Source organism: Anopheles stephensi, chromosome 3, assembly GCF_013141755.1.
Source record: "Anopheles stephensi strain Indian chromosome 3, UCI_ANSTEP_V1.0, whole genome shotgun sequence".
In the NCBI taxonomy this organism is placed as follows: Eukaryota; Metazoa; Arthropoda; class Insecta; order Diptera; family Culicidae; genus Anopheles; species Anopheles stephensi.
The window spans coordinates 62,753,931-62,774,113 of record NC_050203.1 but is presented as its reverse complement, the minus strand read 5'-3'; the positions used below and the strand labels follow the sequence as shown (position 1 = coordinate 62,774,113).

Sequence of the window (20,183 nt, the reverse complement as noted above, 5' to 3'; positions counted from 1 at the left end):
TGGTAAGAAGTGATTAATATCTCTCGGTACTTAGAGCATCTTTTAATGGTTGTCATCCTAGAACCAGCAGCCCCAGCAAACGAGCCTTTGAGCCGCAATGCCACCCTTTTGTTCCGTGCTGCACATAATGTCATCTAGTTTATGTAGTGCTGCACAAATGCAGTTAACTAGTTCCATGTCATCAATCATCGGACAGATGATGAGACTGACCGGTTTGACCGGGTTCTTGCGCCAGACAGAGACGTGCAGCGTGCAGGATAGACTACTTTGAAGCGTGTGTCTCTGAGTTTGTGCCTTTCGGCGATAAATAAATGGATTGACGGTTTCTATGGTAAGGCATGGCTTTATTAACATATTATCTAAGCATTTTTATTGAACCGGGGCTTTAGATCCTGAGGGCATGGGAAGACGTGTTACTGTGTCATAAAAGGAATTTGATATGTGACACGTCAGTATGGAAGAGCTATCACGTTCTTTAGAAATTAACGAGAGCGCTTCTTTTGAAGACAAAGATGCATTGAGAACGAGCTTTTGTAACTAAACTAGCCAATTCCATTTTGTGTGTTGCTTTATCAACCTCTAACCCACCCATTAGAGGTAGCCCGGTTTTAAAAGTAAAACTGGCTTTTAAAGAGTGAAATTACACATTCCTGTTTCTAGACGGCTACACCGACACGAAGAAACTACCGTTTCATACAACAAAACCTTCTGAATGTAAATTCCATTTCATTATCCCATCGCTCCCACAGTCTGCCTGGACCGTCTCGGGCGACGTCTCTAGTGAAAGTATCTAACATCGCCACCATTCGAAAGGGGGTGTCGGTACCGCGTGTGAGATGAAATTTGCCCATTATAAAAACAGGATTATTCGCCAGGAACTATGGCGTGTTCCCATACCAACCATCGTCACCGTTTTAGCCACTGCTGTCGACACCATCGACGGCCCAGGAAACAGCAGCTGAAGTCGCTTAGAACCGGCGTTGCAACAGTCTCTCTCGCTTGATTTAGTTCACGAAGTCCGGAAACCGGTTTAGTCGGTTTTAGATTTCATAGACGCTTCCGTAGCGAGCTGGTTGAAGCTTATTTTCGTAAACAAAACAGCATGCACGCAACGTCTTTAAGAAGCGTACCAGGCACGCAATGAAGCCACAGGGCTTCAACCGATGCACAAATGATTTCTATGAACAAATCATTCGCCGGCCATTTAATTAAAGTAGGAAACTCGTTAAACTGATCATTAATAGCACAGTTCATGAAATAATACAAACGTGTTTCCAATTTCGATGCCTCTCAGAATAGCAGCCGAAGCACAGCCCATCAATCCATAACTGCAAAACCTATTGAGCATTCGAGGAACCGGGTATTACTATTTTTACAGACCTCCGTAGCCCTTATTCCCGTTCCAGTTAAACGTTTGTTTGCTTCCTTAACGGCCTTCGCTCATTTTCCACGGCCGGGAATTAGAGCAGCGCAAAACAAACAGCAGGGAACGGAAGAATACAACAGCAGCAAAAAAAGAACATGGTAGCGTACCTAGTGTATGGGAAAATGGATCGTCTGGAGACTTTGCAGTCAGTCAGCAATAAGTGAAGATTTTAAATGAAAGAAAAACAACCAAATACAACACCGCCAACAGCAGAAGGCAACAAATCATTCCCCAAGACGGGCAATGCGTCGATGGAATGGAAAATGATGTCTTGCTCTAGTTTACCATTCTTCAACACACAGCGGCTCAATCGGCTGTAATGATTAGAAAACTATTCCAGCAAGTACCCTCTCAATACGCTAGCAAAAACCAGCCACACCCATGGAAACCGCATGATGTATTGTACTTTATTGTGTTTTAAAATAGCTTTTAAGTTCACCTCACTTAACGTCGTCAATTCCTATCCGAAGCTAACAACGTTATCATCTGTCATATAAATAAATGACCTTCGTACTTTCCATACTCCCGCAATGGTGCCATTTTACAGTAAGAGGTTTCCTACCGACACATTCATGACATTTGTTGGACTACAACCTTCAGCGTGGAGCACACGCACCCGTACAGTACGGCACGGTGGGCCGCATCCTTACATCCGCCACACAACGGCAGGACGGTGGCCAAATTGTGATGGCTGATGGGATGGGACAGCACTACACACAAACTCGTTGCATCGTACGTGCGACCGGAATACCTTACACATGTAAAAGACCAAACAACAACAGGCAGTCTGCTAAGACAAAGTGCACGAAGAGTGACAAACTGGAAAATAACAGCATGCATAGCAATGCAGCAACACAGCACAACTGGATGCCGAGTAAAGGCGAGGGGATGGGTTGGACAACATAAAATGTTGTCACTCGTCTTCGTGCACATCATCAGTGTCAAGCTTACATTAAGTGATCTCTACCAGAGAGCACGGTGGTCTTAGCAATGGGGCCAAAATAGCAATGGGGCACAGCATCTGGACCAATCTGGACTCAAGGGGTTTTTTTGTTTAGAATTTTCTGCTGCAAACTGCTCGAGGAAAGCGTTCATAAATTTATACTCAAAATAATTGTTTTACTCCTCGGCAACTTAAATACATCGAAAAGAGGAAAAAAAATCAAACAAACTCATAGTTCGTAGAAGACAATCCTCTTTGCATGCTGTTGCACTCCTGAACGCCGGCCCTATTTCTAGCATGATGTCTCCAAGTGCCAAAGAACATTAGTAAATGTTTTTGTTTGGTAACGTTCGGCTAACGGTTGGGCCGCTTTTGCTCCACCTCCAACACTAACACTGCAATAAGATGCACATAGCAAAATACCCGAGCCCTCTGCTGCATGCAGTGTGAACCTTCGGCGAGCGTAGGAACATGCTTTTTTGCTTGCACACTCACATACCTCAATTTGAGTTGCCAAGTTGCCAAGGTTCCTTAGAGCTCTGTGGCAAAACTGTCCATCCCTGTTAGCTTTCGACAAACTGTGTTGTTTCATCTAAAGCTTCTTTCATAAGCCGAAACATTAATTTTAACTTCCACCCCTTTTCCAGAATTCCAGGGTCGACTGACGCCCCAAACCGTTCCCCGTGTCCCGAAAGCTCGAAACATACACAATGACAGGCGGTGCCATATTTTGGACTGAAAACTGTTGCATGATTGATGGGAAAGCAGCTTCCGCCGAATATTGTTATCAGATCGCTTTCATCTTTCGTCAGGGATCGTTCTAATGTTGCTCTTCCAAAAAGGGAGCTTCGTCTCTGATTTGCTTGGACTGCTGTTCTGTGCTGTGCGTCCCAGCACGTACCAGTAAGGAGTGTACTTCATCGAGGAGCTTTTCCGAAATGAAGTGCTACCTTTTGGAAGCCAACATACGAGTAGAAAAAGTAAAGCACACGATGATGTACGATGACGCATTGTAATGGTGGTACCACATTCCAACCGGTTGACTGTTGTAGCTTTGTTCTTGAAGCGTTAACTCCGTGTCTCCCGGGAGACACACGGTTGGGACGGCTGGAACCGCAAAACCCCGTACGATCAATGGAGACGCTTGTCTTTCCGTTTCGCAGAAATGGGTGGCCACCGTACCACCCTAGAATCCATGTCTCGGCGTCCAATGCACGCATGCCGTTTTCGGTGGAAATCAGAAGAGTTGTAATTTAACCACAACACCAATCTAACCCTCTCCTCTTTCTTGCTACAAACATCACGACCGAAAACACCATCGTCGTTCCACAGGAGAACGATTCTACGCCAGCTCACATAACCGACTCGCATACCAAACGCTGCCACAGCGCAACACATGCCGTGCCGACTTTTCTTTTGCCACGATTCAATACGGAACGAATTTGCCAACCTTTTTTCGTAACGAATCGTAATGGAACTTCCGAAATACGCTCCCGTAGCCGTAGCCTTCAATTCCTTTGATATTTAAATTAACCTTTCCGCAAAAGTTTTCTTTCTTTAGCCGTGCCCGGTTTTTGGCACACACCCGGGCACACCCGGGTGGTGCATGCTGAAGACGGCTGGATCAAACTCAGCCCAGGTGCTCTTCCCACGGCAAAACCTCAGAGACGGCGGCCCGGCGTAACTGATATTACTTCGAGTGTTCCGCCCGTTTTTCCAGCCTCACCGGTTGGTTTCCACACCAGCCTTTACCCTTCTGCCCGATTGAGTGCGGAGCAGCTTTTGGGAGTTATTTGGTCCCTACGCTTGGCAGAACAACAAGTTGAGAATGTTTTTTCCCGCCCCAACCGTTCGTCCCGGCAGGCGCAGGAACTCACTCAAAACGATCCAGGGCTCCGGATCCAACAATCGTGTGGCATCATCATGATGCCCACACTGCGAACATTCTTCCATCCAATATTAGCGCACTTTGCAGCCCCCACACAAGCACACCGTGTCAATCATCCTCGAATTCCCTCGAATCCCTTCCATCATTATGAGCTGTTTCAGCACCGAGCCAGTTGGAGCAGCCAGCGCCAGCCGGTAATATTCGTATTTGCAACTTTTCATTTCGAAATCGCTTCTGATTCCCATTGCTTGACTTCGGGTGGAAAGTAGCTTCCTCGTGGGCTGCCTCGAGTTTCCTGGGCCAGTTTTCATGCTGGCATTCCCATATACTTATACACGACGCCAGGAACGCTACCGCTGCTGCTGCTGCTGCTGCTTCGGAGGATGATCTTTCTTTGGCGAGTTGCGGCTGTTTGCGTCTTGGTTGACAGTCCGTTCGCCAGATGGGGAGTTTTTTGCCGTCGTCCTCGTCCACACCACTCAAACGCACCCCGTTAATGCAATATTCAAGTGATTTTCGTCGTTATTTCTTCATGCTAGTTCACACACACACATACACTTCTTGCGAGCTTTTCCGTTTATTGCTACTTTTGTGCTTCAAGCTCCACAACAACTTGCACACAGAACACTGAGAGGGTGTCACTCCCGTTGGGGGAATACATAGTACGCGAAGGGTTTCGTTTCTCTTTTTTTGTCGTTTGCCTTTGCTTCTATTCTGTATTCTAATTCTTTTCGACTTCCCTACCTTACCCTCATTTATGGCATTTGGTTCACTTAGAAAAGAACTCCCCAACTTCGTACTCTCCGATAATGATGGCATTCCCGTGGCAAAGCAATGGGCGGTTGTGTAGGTCAAAGGGAAGGGACTTTGGAGGGTATGCAAAAGCGGATAAAATTCTCACATGCGTTTCCTGGCCAGGCACCAGGGACTGTGACACAGAATGGAACCTGACAAACGAACGGTGACGTGACGGGTGGAATGCTTTTCGGAAAATTCACGGCCTCACCATTCGTTTCAGGGTTAATGGCAAAGTGGCGCACTCGCTTTTTTGGGGGGGCCCTCCCCTTTATTACCCTTCATCCTCTCTTCTCCGCCATCGAAACGTACATACACAACCACACATAAATATGCTCACAATTACACGCGAATGTACATTTTCTCTCTTGCACTTCAATTTCCCACACCATCAGAAAGGGAGCTCATCCGCCGTCGGATGTCACCGAATGGGGCAATTTCGAACCCCGTGTTGGTGGGGTGAAAAGGGTGAGTTTAAGAAACACATTCCCATGCTGCTTCCCCTGCACGACACAAGTGAAGATATGATTCGGCAAAGTTTCGGTTCAATGCTGAAATATACGAAACTTTCAGCCAGAACGGAAACGACACGGGAACCAGTATTCCAATTTGTGAGAAATGTGAGTGCATTATGGCACACGCGTTGTGAACTTTAATAATTATCACCGAAACCATTTTCCAAACCACTGCCTCACAAGGGTCAAAACTTCACCGCTCGAATCGATCGTTTGGTGATCAACATTTGCTCACACAAACGGTTGCGCCTCACTCGCACTCTCTGCACAACTCTGGAATGTTTCTTCATCGACATGCACTTTCACAACTTATTCCGCTTTTTACAGATGCATTCCATACAACCCAGAGGGTGAGTTTCAGCACGGTTCTTGAACACGGAACGAGACACCGTTCTTCAAAAACCACAACCAACGGATCGGTTGCAGTTCACCCCTTCTTAGATTATTCTGCCGTTCCAGGTGGTGCAATCGAAAAGGAACTATTGCACACAAAGGGCCGCTATTTGCGCCCACAACACACGTAACCCTTCGATAAGACAACAGACACACGCACACACACACACAAGAGAACAAGTAAGAATCGAAGATCGACGAACCAAATGCACCGTTAGGCTGTGACGGTGGCTCTTGGCTGGAAGTGGTCGGTACGCGCGCAGTTACACTAGCCTCCAAAGACGACACTGGTACACAACGGACTGCCAACGGACGGTGCTCGATCGTGGCGGAAAAGCGATCTTTCCAAGTTCAAGATCGCAGCTATGCTCGCGCCCAAGACGCTCTCTCTTTTGTTAGCTGTTTACACTCTCATTTCTCTCGAGCTTTTCTTTGTATCTTCTCTTTATCGTGCGATTCCGTTTTGATGCACCGTTCGTGCGGAGCTTTGATTCGTTCGGCCACTTCCTGCGGCACCAGCATCGTCGAACCATCCGCGGTGTATGACCGTGTTTCCAGCCCCCGGACGCCGAGTCAAGACACCTCATCCGCGTAACTAACTGTGTCGATCGTGACCGCAGACCACGGGGCCAGCTCGCTTGTTGATGTGAGAGTGTGGGCTTGTGTTTTTTTTTCCTTTGACGGCTCGATGTATGCGTTTAGACGCTAGCTCCAAAGCCACCGACGGGGCTCTGAAGATGCCCCATCTTTAGAATCTCATTTCCTGCGCAAGTTTACGAGGTGGATGATGCTTGCCTTTCGATGTTATGGTCCTCGGTTGGGGCTGCGCGTGTGAGTGTGTGTGTGTGTGTGTGCGACACCCATACCATGAGAATTGGGTGATGACTTCCAAGATTCAAGCGCATTCATTTTCTCATTTTCTTCGGTTTGTGCGTCGATCGGGGCGGATGCGATTGGTGTTTGGTGGAGAAATTAATTTTGGTGAAACAAAATATTTTTGCTGTGGAATATTTTAACGACGTATTTGGCGTATTTTTTATCAGAGCTTCAGTATAAAGACTTCGGTTCGAAGAAGCTTAAGTTTTGTATGAGTCAAACCCATTTTTGGTAATAGCTTCAACGCTAGTCTAGTTTAGAGTCATCTTTTGACCTTTAAACCTAAGAATTACTATTACGGATAAGTATGATATTGATTTGATATTATTCAGCCTCAAGACTATGAAACTTAAGAGAGTCTAGAATGGAAATCTAGTTCTATCTTTGCTTCATGTTGTTTGCCGATCATCGAGCATAATGTTCTGCCCGTTCGTTGACTCCCTTGCCTGCCATATTAAAACGTACATGATTATTCCACAACACGTTCTGTGTGTGTGCCTTAAAATGGAATGGTGCAAAGCGTGCGAAAGAGAGGACAATAATCGATCCGCGGAATCGTGTTTTGCAGATTTTCCTTCATCTCCCATGCTTCCGAAGCTTCATCAAGTAAACAGCCGCCGTCTAAGAATAGTTTTCCAGTTTTCATTATACCCCGTACGTAAATCAACATCCAACCGTTGCGACAGTTTGCTACAATTCACACACCAGCAAACTATCATCAACCACCGCTGGACGTCAACACGTGCCTGTAGAATGTTTTCTACGCCAATCAAATCATTACCCTGGAATGAAGCCGATGCGAATGGTGCTCCCAACCAGCAAACGAATCGCATACAGTATACCGTGAAAATCAGGCTTCAGTAACGCATATACGACCGAGACAGAGAGAGAGAGAGAGAGAGAGAGAGAGAGAGTAAGAGGTTGTTGGCAGTGATCTTGAACTTGAAGAACATCGAACGTTCACCGGCGCAGTCCAGCTGTTGTTTGCAGACGGCAGCACAATGTTTGTACAAACAGCATTTCCTGCCGGAGTTTACTAATCAGATACGAGCCATCCACCAAACTACCACTGCTGCCCGCTGTTACACAAGTATCCATTTCAAACTGCAACGGTACGTCCGTAAGCATTTGCCTCTTGTGACCTCACTGGGAAACATATGTTAACGAGAACCATAATGATAAGAGCGTAAATCTTCCCTGGGAACGTAACCGATACTCCAGCGCTGGACCATCACTGTTGCTGCTGCTACTGCTGCTGGTTCTGTAGCTGCTGCGTTCTTCCGCTTTGGCGGACGAAATCTCATTAAACCACTTACCCGGTCAACGAAACGAAAAGATTCCACGGGAGGTGAAACCCTCGTGTCGGGCGTAGAACCCGTGGCGCAGCCCCGCTAAAAGGTAATTAGAAACGAACATTGCAGAAACGCTTTACGAAGGCAGCGAAGGATTATGGTAAACGCTGGAGAACGCTGGCCAGGCACACCCTGCTTTAGTGCTCGCTACAATTAACATTAATCTTCGATTTGATATTCCTTCCGCATGCCGGCGCGCCGAGTGTTCCGTATGCTGCGAACCGTGTCCGCCGGGGTGGGACGCGAAGGCGAAATGGAACAGATAATGCCGGAATAAGTTTGACAGTGCCTTGAACTCTGATTTTACCGCTTCGTTCTGGTGGACGTTCTAGGGGTCGCTGGGTGAGCTTTTAGCCCAGTTCATTAAGCGTACTATCTGATCGGACGTTCTTAATCTGTTAAGATTTTAAGAACCAGCCAAGTGTCAAATAATTTGAGCTGCAACTGTGTTTGTTCCTCTGCGATGAGCGTGGAAACAATCTGCCGGCGATGATGTTAAGCAATTATTTGCTAACCCATCTGCCAATGATAGCTGCACCAAAATCAACAACAGAATTGTATTTTTGCACAATGAAATTAACACAAAGGAACCGTTGGATGCGTTAATAAGGCAAACAAGAAACTGTTGATAGTAGTGCCAGCGTACAGTTCTCATTGGGAAAGTCATTAATATTTCATCGCCAGTTTTAACTTCACTCCAACCGCACCACAAACCATTATTTCAGAACGACAAATCAAACAGCATATTAAAACTTATGGAGCAAGTATGGGTGCGCACAGCAACAAAAAAGGGATTTAAAACAATCTCCTGCTCTCAGCGGTGCCACCCAAACTGGTGAAAATGTAAAGTTCTATTGCTACTAGAATCGCACACAATGCAAACAGCCAGTGTGCTTAGTGGAGCGAGCGTAGCTGGTGCTGGCCCATGCTGGGGAGCATGGGAGATGGGGAAATTTTTTGCCAGCAATTATTACCACCGCTACAGATTTTTGCCGACCTGTCTCTTGTGCCGCAGCTGCGGTTGAATGATGCATCAGGTAGCTTACCCAAGCACAAGGAAACAGGGGAGTCCATTACCGTGCCCGAAACCGGTCTGCTTAGGGTCACGTGGAAGCTGAATTGATGGGGAAGATGGTGGTAGCTGATCGGGGTGATTGGGTTGGGCTGCATAAGCGTGACAGGGGGGCGAGTGAGTAAAAATGGCACAGGAAAAATTCACCATTTTTCCGAGGACGCTGATGCACACTGGCGACCCAGGTCGCAGTCTGGCCATCATGGAGCCCGCCATTCCTAGAATCGACCGGCACACAATTACATGCACAGCGGAAACGGAACACATCACTGGCAAAACCGGAGACAGGTTGACAATTTTGCAAATTTTATGAAGCTCGTAATCCTATCTAAAAAGAAATCATTCCGACATCTGGTCGTGCTGGGGCTAGCCGATAGCGCCAGCCAGCCAACCAAACCCATCGCTCCACGGCAATCCAATGACAAGGTATCCCGGTGTTTCTGTTTTCCTTTGCTCCTTCGCACCGCGCTGCAACACCGTCAGCGACGGGTGCGGCAAACACTGGGACAAGCGGCCAGTTTCGCGCTGTAAACCACCGAAACCCACGGATCAGGTGGATGCGGTTCAACCCGTCAACCCTTGGTTTATCCGCCCTGGTCGGAAGCGAAATGGACACACGACGAAATGGATTCTATAAAGTTAGCCCGAAAGGACCCGCGTCGCCGGGAGCAAGGATTGTATCTCGCCCGCGGACGAGACGGCTTTATCCGTGTTTTTGCTTGTGTGTATGCCGCACACGCTAGCAGTACGCTGATCCCTGGTACAGCACGAACGGAGGGTAAAAAATACTTGAATAATGTTGCAGTTTGCTCACTAATGGCCCGTAGCTCCTCTGAAGTAAGGCAATAAAAAAGACGACCGACGGGTAAGCCATCATCATAAATACCGGAGAAGCTACGGCCCTTTTACAGAGCGACTCACACCGTTTCGCCACCGGGCGCAGGATCCCGCTTTTTTGCGGACTCCCGAACCCCGAAAGGCTTCCTCGTTTGCCTTAAAGCCGGGCAACCGTGCAGGTAAGGTCATATACCGGTGCGTTGTTCCGTTTCGGTAGGTCATGGCTCCCCGTGACCAGCGCGCGGTGGCAGCATTCCTGACATCATTATCAACATCGGTCGTGGTACAGGATGCAGGACTCGACCGCAACAACGGGTGCCCATTAGTGTGCCGCACCCCAGTACTCATGCCGCTTCCTGCTGGCTCCAGCTCATGAATAACCGAGTTGTGTTGGGTTGGTTGTTGGTCTGCCGTCGGTGCACATTAACCATTATTGTCGCTCGATAGTATGGTATGTGGCTTTGCATGGTGCGTTGAATGCAATGGCGTGCCAGCAGGAGAAAAATATTCCCCCAGGATGTACAGGGTCGCACAATTTAGCAATGACAATCCCTAACACGTGTTTTACGCGTGTGCAAAAACAAGTGAGAGAAATGAACAAAAACTAACTGACAGCCTCTGGCAGCCTAGGCAAAACTATGCTGCGGCGCGTGATAAGATTAGATTCGATATTGGTGTAGGCATCTTGGAAAAGCTACATCAAGATCCATTTATATTCCAATTCTTTCAGATGGTTCCTGAGGGTCTAAAAAGCCAAAAGTTATCGGTCAAGAGCACGAGCAAGCAAGACAATGGAAAAAGTAGAGATATTTTCAGATCGAGTAAAAAAAATAAGAAATGGATATTTTGGATAGAGTTTGTTTTCAGATGATCTCAACATGTTCGGAATGCCAATAGGACATGTTGGAAAATCAGTAAATTTCACAAAATTATTGCATTCAGCGCTAAGTTATCAGTTGATACAACAGTTCAAATTCCTTTATCGACAAATTTTACACGGCTCAAGGAAGAACGTAACTAGTGTAAATTAGACTATGAGATGCCATTGCCTAGCGAATGAGGATTCGGAGACCCAAAGCCTGTATAAATAAATGAAGTAAAAAAACGAGGCCCCTTCCTAAAAGGAAGATTTTCTTGTGACTTTTGCGTAACTTTCAGTACGGAATAAATATTTCTGTTCGCGCCTTATAATTAGGTAATCCGCACACGTTCCCGATTGTGTACACAATTCCATCTAATGAACTCGTTTAAATAAACTCTTTGAATTTAGAAATGATTTAGGACTAAAAATGACGTAAAAATGTACACTCACAAATTATCCATCTTCAAGTGCACACGTTCTTTCACGACACAATTGAGACATTATTCTAAGATCATTCCACTACTCATCACTTTCAATTTCTAAAAGATCTTCTATTCAATAAATGAAATATTTCTCAAAATAAAAATTGTACCAGCTGCATGTCCAGTTTTAACGTTTTTCTAGATATGATATTATGTTATGTTATGTTTCTTATTTAAGTATTCATGTCAACTTTCAATAATATACTGAAAAATATTGAGTTTATATTGTATATTTTTATTTGTTACTAATTACATCTCGGGCTGTCCATGAAGTCCTATGTATAGTTTGTTCTCTAACATTTTTTTCACGTTTTCCTTAAAAGATGTACATAAATTAATCGCATTCAATAATTGTATTTAAAGTTTTAGAGTAGTTTGTGTGATAGCGATTCAATAAACTTCATCCTTCATTCTAGATAACGATTTCCTGCCAGTAATCCCTTCTGTAGAAGCTGTTGATCATTTATTCTAACTACCCACTTCTGCTGTGACTGATGACAACGTTTGCCAACCACTCTTCAAAACATGTACATGCCGTCGGATACAAGCAACGGCCATAAATCTCCTTGTGCATCGAGAAAAATCCTCAAGAATCCACTCGTCCGCTACTATGGATTCGTGCGCCGGCCAGTAGCTCCCCCAATCCCTACCAACATATGGATGGATGATGTTTCGTCGATCTCGCGGGCCGCTTGCTTGGCCCCGGTGACCACCGTTGAGCCACCGATGACGCTTTTGTAGTGCACGTCCAATCGAATCACGGCCGGGAACGATGCCTCATACAGCTCCCCGGTAACTCGTGGCAGAAGCGAAAAGCTGAAGCGAAAATAAATAACATAATGAACAGGGAACAAATTATGAGTACCGTTGGAACGGCTGCTGCCGTCGCATGCAAGCCCCGTTCTGCACGTTGCCAACGCGGGCCTGGTGTGCCTAGCCTAGCCCGCACTGGCTTCGTTGCGTTGCGGTTCGTTGCATTCACAACCGTCATCGAGATGTACGTGAACCGCACGGTTTTGTCGCGGTCTTTCCACGTCCCGGCGAGAATCCACCTTAGGCTTCCGTCCCAACCTTACCTCACATCATCCGGCCCATTCGCCTCCTGTTGCTCGGGATAAAAGCGTTGCATCGTAGCACTGGTTACCGCCGCTCCCAGCTTATCCGGCTTTCCACCGATCCGAGGCAAATCAGTGTTGGCGTAATTTTTCCCTTTGCCCCGTGTCACACTGTCACTTCTCAGCGCCGCGCTCTGTGCCTGCACCGATTTTGGAGAACTTTATTATGCGGTAACTATCCACTACGATCGCGCGGACAGACACATATACCACCTACACGCAATCCGAATTCAACCGCGCAATTTTCCCCGTGCGGTAAAAACCCCCGTCAGCGGGGAAGGAATTCGATGCAAGGATGCTAATGCAAATGGTTGTAGCGCTGCACAATATATCGGTATCATCGGCCACAAACACTCGGGCCGCCGGGTCGGGCGGGAAATGTGCAACGCAGCGGAAATGACACAGCGGCTGCAAGAGTGCCGGTGCAGGTGCAAATCGGTTGGATCAATTTCCCATTAACAGGACGCGTTCGGAAGCGCTGTAATTTGTAGTAATTTTTAATAATCATCCAGCGCTCAACTAATGAATGGAATTATGAATTCATCTAAATGGAGCAGTTGGCAAAGTATCCGTAATTGATAGTGGTGTTAGCACTGCTGAATGGACCTCATTTTTCATTATACAAATGTTACAAGCATAAAGTTTTCCCCGAGCATGGTGATGATTACAAACGCTGTTGAAATATGATTATGTTGAACGCAGAGTATGATTAGTTTGTAAATGTGATTTTTGATCATAAATTGAAACGCGAGTCCTAGCGTTTAATTTCCATGAGTAAATCATTAACAGATTAAAGGGATAAACAGATTATTAGAATTTCTGTAAAACTTCATCATTATTTGTTTCTTTCTTTTCTGTTTTCTCTTTTTTTTAACTCATGCATTTGTGTAATCTAGTGTCAATGGAGCAAAGCATTGTTTAATCGACCACGCATCAATAAGTCACATTCCCTACAGCCACACCGCTATGCTGCTTATCGACAACAATTGGCATCCTCACACATTGTCTTACACAGGATTGCAAAAGCGTAACCGAGAACGGCGTTAAAAAACCTCCCCTAGAACATTTCTCCAAAGATGCTACTTTCCACCGTTTGCACCGAGTTCAACGCCACGGCAATGGTGAAGAAATCGACCGACAACTTACCGGAAACAACTAGCGATAGATCACGTCTCCTACGCGCGGTCTCACTGCACTCCTCCACGTTTCCGGCTACCATCACCGGTCGGGCCCAACCGTCGGGAGCGATGGTACGTAAGTGATTAAGCTCTGTATCGTCTCCGATTTCATCATCGTCGCGTTTAGAGCCGCGGCGCCTTTACACACACGTGCATCGCGTGTATATCGTCGGGTACAACGCGAAGAATCAGCACCGAGCACGAACGGAAAAGCGGCTGCCTCACGCTCTCTACACCAGTCACATTTTCTTACGCGCCGCTCGCATAACTGTGAATAGCCGTCACAAAGCGACTGGTAAAACAAAAGCTCGCCCTCGCTCGATGGGGTTTAGCTACACGCGTCTTACCCGCGTGTAGGAAGCACCGGTACCGCTCCACTTTCGGGAAGGTGTGCCCGGGGACTATCATCTGAAGCCGGCAAAGTCAAACCGAGCGGATGCATTCAGCGGAGTGAAACTTCAATGAGTCAACTGTTGTGCGATATCAGACTGCAGCGAGATGAGGAGAAAAAACGCGCACACACACAAACACGAGACCAGAAACCAGCCAGTCAGCCTTACGAAACCTGTTCGGTTGGAGTGCGTTCACTTTCAAGAGTCTACATCATTGACACTGGAACTTCAGCCCAGGACGACGACGGAAACGTCTGAGAAGGAACACTTATTTTGCTGAGCACGCAACATATCAACCTCTTTCCAGTCTGGGCTCTACCCTGGTGGCGGAGATCCGTGCTGTAAGGCTCATATTCTAAACGCATTTTATACCTCTACTGTTTACCATAATACGATCGATAACGTATGTCAGGTTTGCTGATTGTTACTTTAATCATTAATCTCAAACGAGCATGCCAACAACGGTAATGATCATTTGGATGCTGATGTTGTCGATGATGGTGAAGATAGTGATGATGCAATAAAACGACAGAAGCAAAGGAATGAAACGAATGAAGCAATATCATTTTAGTTTTATTTTTTCATGCTATAATGTGCATGTTTGCCTCGACAACGATTCATTGGAATATGGTAACAGTGCAGCTGCATTCTGCATGTGGTTTATATAGCAATGTAACGACATCAAACGCATCACCATACAGTTTCTAGTGAAAAATCACTCTTGCGAGGAAATGAAAGCGAAAATGTTAGTTACAGACAAGATAAGTATCACATTTCCTTGGAAAACCCCTTTCTCCCCCCAGTGACACAGTTCTAGTGAAAAAGTGATCGAGAAAACCTTTGGAATTTAATTTTATATGAAGCAGCTATTTTTAGAAGGGCTACACCGCTGGGAGTTCCTTGTTTCTCCCGTCTCTTCCCGGCGTATGCAACAGGAAATGGTGACATTCTACATCCTCTGAGACGCTTTCTTGCCAACCACAACAGACTGCGGGTAATTTTACTTTACCAACGCGTGATCTACAATAATATTCCCTCGCAGATTCGGTACCGACCGAACCAACGCGCTGCACAATGAGTGACCTCATTTCGCAGCTAAGTAATCATTCATCTTCCGTTATTTTTCACCAGACTGATGACGTCCAGATTCGCCGCAGGAACCATCCTACCCTAGCTGTCGTTATGCAGCGCCCCTACCTCTGATGGTTGATAGATCAGGCCACCGGCAATACCGGCGCGTTATGTTATCGCGAAAAATTCATCATCTCAGCTTCAACCCAAACTGTCGTCCACCATCCCGGTTCGAATAGTGCCCCAGCCAGATTATCCCATCCCAGCAGAGCAGAGCAAGGGAGTCTGCTGACCGGCCGCTACTCAGCGAGCTCTTCCATCCGTTAGTGTGCCGTAATGTCCGAGCGCAAGTTAATTTATTCCCATAATTCTTACAATATTCCATTGTTGTAAACTGTTATCTGATGCAGAATGATTGCACACCACCGCACACGGGGGACCATTCCCACCGGTTCGAGTTGGTTCGCCGTTCGACACCGGTTGTTCTGAGGGGGCGCCTTTTTTGCGTGTGGCGGTCTGGAGTTTTGGGATACTACTGCTGCTCCAGTTCTCGTTCGGACCGGGAGTTGAATGGAATAAAACGGTTTCCAGCGCACAATAAGATCAGGGATTGCGATTGCGTGGTGCCCAGTTACCTTCGCGCGATTCGATGCTGCCTTGATTTATGCTTCCGTTTTGCATGATTCTCCGCTCTTCAAGAACTGTCCCAGAACGGTACCTTTCGGTTGATGTGGCACGCGCGAGAGATGCAACACTGTGCGGGATATTATCATTCATGGGTACCCGGGTGAACTGGAACCGTTGTACGGAATTCCTGGGCGTCACGTGTCAATATCGGAGTTTTACCCTAAGGAAAGAAATATTTTCTTTCCCCGTGACCTAGTTTCAGATTACGTGGTAGTTTGTTCAGTGCGTTGTAGCACGCATGCTTCATTACTCATCTCTTCACGTAAGAAGGGATGGGATTTAGCTTAAAAATAGATAATCATTAATAAACGTCTTAAAAAAAGGAAATAAAAAAAACTTTATCCACTCCATTCCAAAACATGATAACCTATCAGGCCTGAAAGTTTGACCTCTTTGGCGTTAGGATCACGTATCGGCAGCTACTGAATGATTAAGCACTTGAAACATCCAATCATTGCGGCAATTCGGAATAACAGTTGCAATGTGGTTTCCCATTCAACAACAGCACACACAAAAAAACAGCCACAAGTATAGGTTAGGGTTCCGTCATGATCTGGTTACAGCATCGCTTCTTCGTTGGCAGGTGTCCGCTAGATACAGTACAGTACGTACAGTTACGTTTCCCACTTCCTCACCATTATCGGAACTGGCGTTCCCTTAATTGAGTGTGAGTAGCGCTTCCGGATCTCATGGCTTTTGGCTTAAAGACCGTGCAAGGTTTTAAGACTTGGATGAAGTGTTCAATTTCACGAGATTTTGAGAGTCTAACGCAAAAAAGATTCTTTATTATACAAGAGTAAACTTGCTCAAAACCATACTTCGAATACACTTATTTGCGTTACATAAAGCACCTCATAAAATTGTTCTTATGGTCACTCCAACTGACAATGGCACCCAAAAGGACACATTTAGATATGACTTAAACAATTTCTTTGCAGCCGGTCTTACCAAAGCCCCGTTCATCTAAAATTTGGTAACGATTTCAACACATCTTGCATCCTGCAGCCCTACCACATTAATGAATGATATTCATAGTAACAAACTTAATGTGTAAAAAATGCATACCTTCACTTATTTACTGTAAATAAAAGTAATGGAATCGGGTTACTAAGCTGTTTCTTTGGAAATGCTCCTCACCCTCCCCACTTCCAGACACAGACCAGCACAGTGCACTAATATTTTGATTATAATTTGACAACATCATTTACCATTTTACCTGACGCTGCCGCACACAGCTTGCAGCTCTCAATCACAGCAGCGCTCCCGCGTGCTCATGCCGACGCGAGTGTGTTCACTTCAGCAAAACCTCAATCTGCACATACTTAAAATAGCATTATGCTCCGGACCGAACTCCGAGTTCATTTGCACGGCAAACCCGAACGACCAGTCCTACCAGCTTCGGAAATTTATGAAATTAGTTTTCTGTGCTGGTAGGATGCATCCGTCTGGTACCGTCACCGCACAGCGCCGGAGGACACGTGAGGACGTGGACAGGGCTGTGGTTTTAGCTCGAATTCGCAGAGCACTAAAATAACTCCGACGCTGGCAATGGCAATGAGCCGTTCCATCCTACCAGCCCCAAACCGGACGAACAACGGTCGCCACCGGGCATACACTCTCGGAGCCTCGAGCCAGCCTCGGAGGCGGACTGCAATCAAATTTTCATTCTAATTCCAGCTACAATCGAACCGTAACAATTAACATACTTTTGCACTAAATTTCCCTTGGATTCCATCGGCAAATCCCGTGACATCTGGTCGTTGGGTAGCTTTTCCCGTAAACCCCCCGGACCGTATACGCGCTGCATGCTTGGGTCGGGTTTGCAAGTAAATAAATATACATGCTTGAGTAATTAGTGTCACCGTGGCAGTCAGGTGTTTCCTGTCTTCTAACCTTGCGAGTGTGTGTGTGTTGCGTTGCTGTGCGTAATGTTTGGCTTCAAATTTGCTTACCGTAACCGATTTGGAACTTCATTTTCCACGTGATTCATTAAAATATGATGATTTCCCGAAACGAAAGAAGCTACCATTAAGCGTACGAGCGTAAATCATCGACCGCACGAGGAGCTTTGGTAAACTGGTTGTCACTCGTCTAGCACTCGGAACCGAGCCGTACCGAATGGACCAGAGCACCGGTCAGCATACCGGGGCCAACGACAAAATATATCCCTTAATGTAGATTTTATCCCGGCCGATGATAGCTTTACCTTTTGTCGAGCCCCATGCACAAAATCTAGCCGCCGGTCATCATCCGTTGGTAGGGTCATAAATTTTACGAACGGGCTTCTTTGCCGATCCCATCGGACCGGATGTTGACAGTGTAAATATTTTAAGGAACGCTAGAGCAACCTTCGAACTGCGGAAACACGGCCACACACACACACCAGCTGGACAACTATGCTGGCCGCTTATGCATTCCATTTTCCGCCCGTGACCGGTGACTTTGTTTCGCTTCTTTGAATGATAGATTTGTTTGCCGTGCAGGACCAGGGATCAAGGGCTAGGGATGCGACGCGACTAGGCAAATATTTTCACTCGTGCTTTGAAGTATTGTCAAAATTTCATCCTACTAGCGCTCATCCAATTCTAAACCTCCTTTCCGAAAAGCCGCCACTGCAACATTCGACAACGGTTCAGCACGAACCGAACCGAACAATCTAAATGTTTAAAAACCTTTAAATTTTAGTGTACCTTTGCAACAGTCGAAAAACAACCCCATTCGAGCAGAAATGATTTAAATAACAAATTAGATGTCGCCGCCCCTAAAACTCGGATGCCCGAAAAAGCGCATCTGCCGTGAAGAGGAGTGATTCAATTTATTCCGGCAAACACTCAACGGCGATGACACTCTCGCATCATTATCGTTCGGTGTCGTTATCATCAGCGTCTTCATCGGCCCACCGATCGATTCCGGGCACTGTCAGTAGCAGCTCCTGGTGGTTAGGGGTTGTAAGAAGAAGAGGAAGCATCAGCTACAACAAAAAATCCAAAGTCTCGCTTGCCTTAATTTTGACGGTGATGTTGGTTAAAAGTTTGTGAGGCGCGGGACAAAAATACCACCCTGCCGGTGCCAGCCACCCGATTGCCTCACCGGCCACCACCAACGCTTGACGAGGGTGCGAATTTTTAATCCAATTCTCTCATTACGCGCATGAAGGCGTTCCGGTTACCACCAAAGCGCGTCGCCTGACTTAACAAGGTTTTGATTAATTGAAAAGTCAGGCTGATTGCAAAAACATCCCTTTCATACAATCCTGTGTCTCAAACGCTCGACTGTCTAGGGATACGCGAAACGGGCATTTGGCAGGATGGGGATGAATCGGACCGGAGCCCGATGGAGGTATGCTTTGAGGTCGCGGTCGCGTGATATTCTGTGGCGTAGATTTCTATCTCCTCGTGCACAAACAACTCGTCGATGATGGAAAGTGGTCACGAAAGTCGTATAATTAGAGCAAAAATATTGGTTTGATAATCTTTTCCTGGTAAAACTGAAAGCATATTAAAATCTAGTTAAACCGACTGTTGGGGATGTAAAATTCTATGTAATACTAATGAAGAGATATTTTTCCAATACATGTCCTTTTTGTAATTTAAATAAATTACAAATAATCGCGTGCCTCAAACAACCATACTCCATTTCGCATCTCATCCCGGGCACCGTTACCTAACCTTTTACCCAATCTGTCACAGTACCTGGTCGTGGAAACACGTGTCACACTCATTTACCGCAATTTCAATCTAGCTCCAATTCAATTAGCACCCTCTAACCGTCTCCCAAACCCGCCTCGATTGCACGGTGCAGTGGGGCAGGAATCGGGATAATTGTTTACAGCAATCTATTTACTTCGCCGAGCACTTGTACGAACTCACCAACATCCCGCTCGTCACCCGGTCATTTGTTTCTTCACCACGATTTCTGGCCAGGATGAAGAGGTCTCCCGAGCTCCTGATCATTGGTGCAAATTTATCAGATCTTTGATCCACATGCTCCCTACCTTTCCCCATGGTCCTTGTCTCTTACCTTTACCTCCCGGCAAGCTCATCGAATGGTGAGGAAACGAGAAAAAGTACGCCACTTCAAACCGTGATTGCTTGCAGAGCGCGGGCCACCGGTATTTGTCGCTGGGGTTTCGACCGTTCCAACCGGCGAGTAGCAAAACTACCCACGTGGAAAACCCGCTTTGAACGCACGAGAATAATTAAAACTCTTTCGTCAAATTCCAATCGCAACGGCGGCTTTCGCTTACCACGGAAGAATCGTTATTACTTCATTACTTTCACCGCCGCGATTCACACGATC

General features: G+C 46.3%; 1 protein-coding gene across 4 annotated transcripts in view; it reads right to left on the bottom strand.

Annotated features, from left to right (window-relative positions):
* LOC118514466 (mucin-5AC) overlaps positions 1-6,457 on the bottom strand; it is a 43,525-nt gene extending 37,068 nt beyond the window's left edge. For 2 of the 4 annotated variants that reach the window (XM_036061388.1, XM_036061392.1), the window contains exon 1: positions 6,164-6,324. The gene's annotated coding sequence lies outside the window, so the exon portion shown is untranslated. Of the gene's footprint in view, positions 1-6,130; positions 6,325-6,432 lie in introns of those variants that run through there. The other 2 variants (XM_036061391.1, XM_036061390.1) reach the window with 2 other exon arrangements.
* Between the last annotated feature and the right edge of the window lie 13,726 nt (positions 6,458-20,183).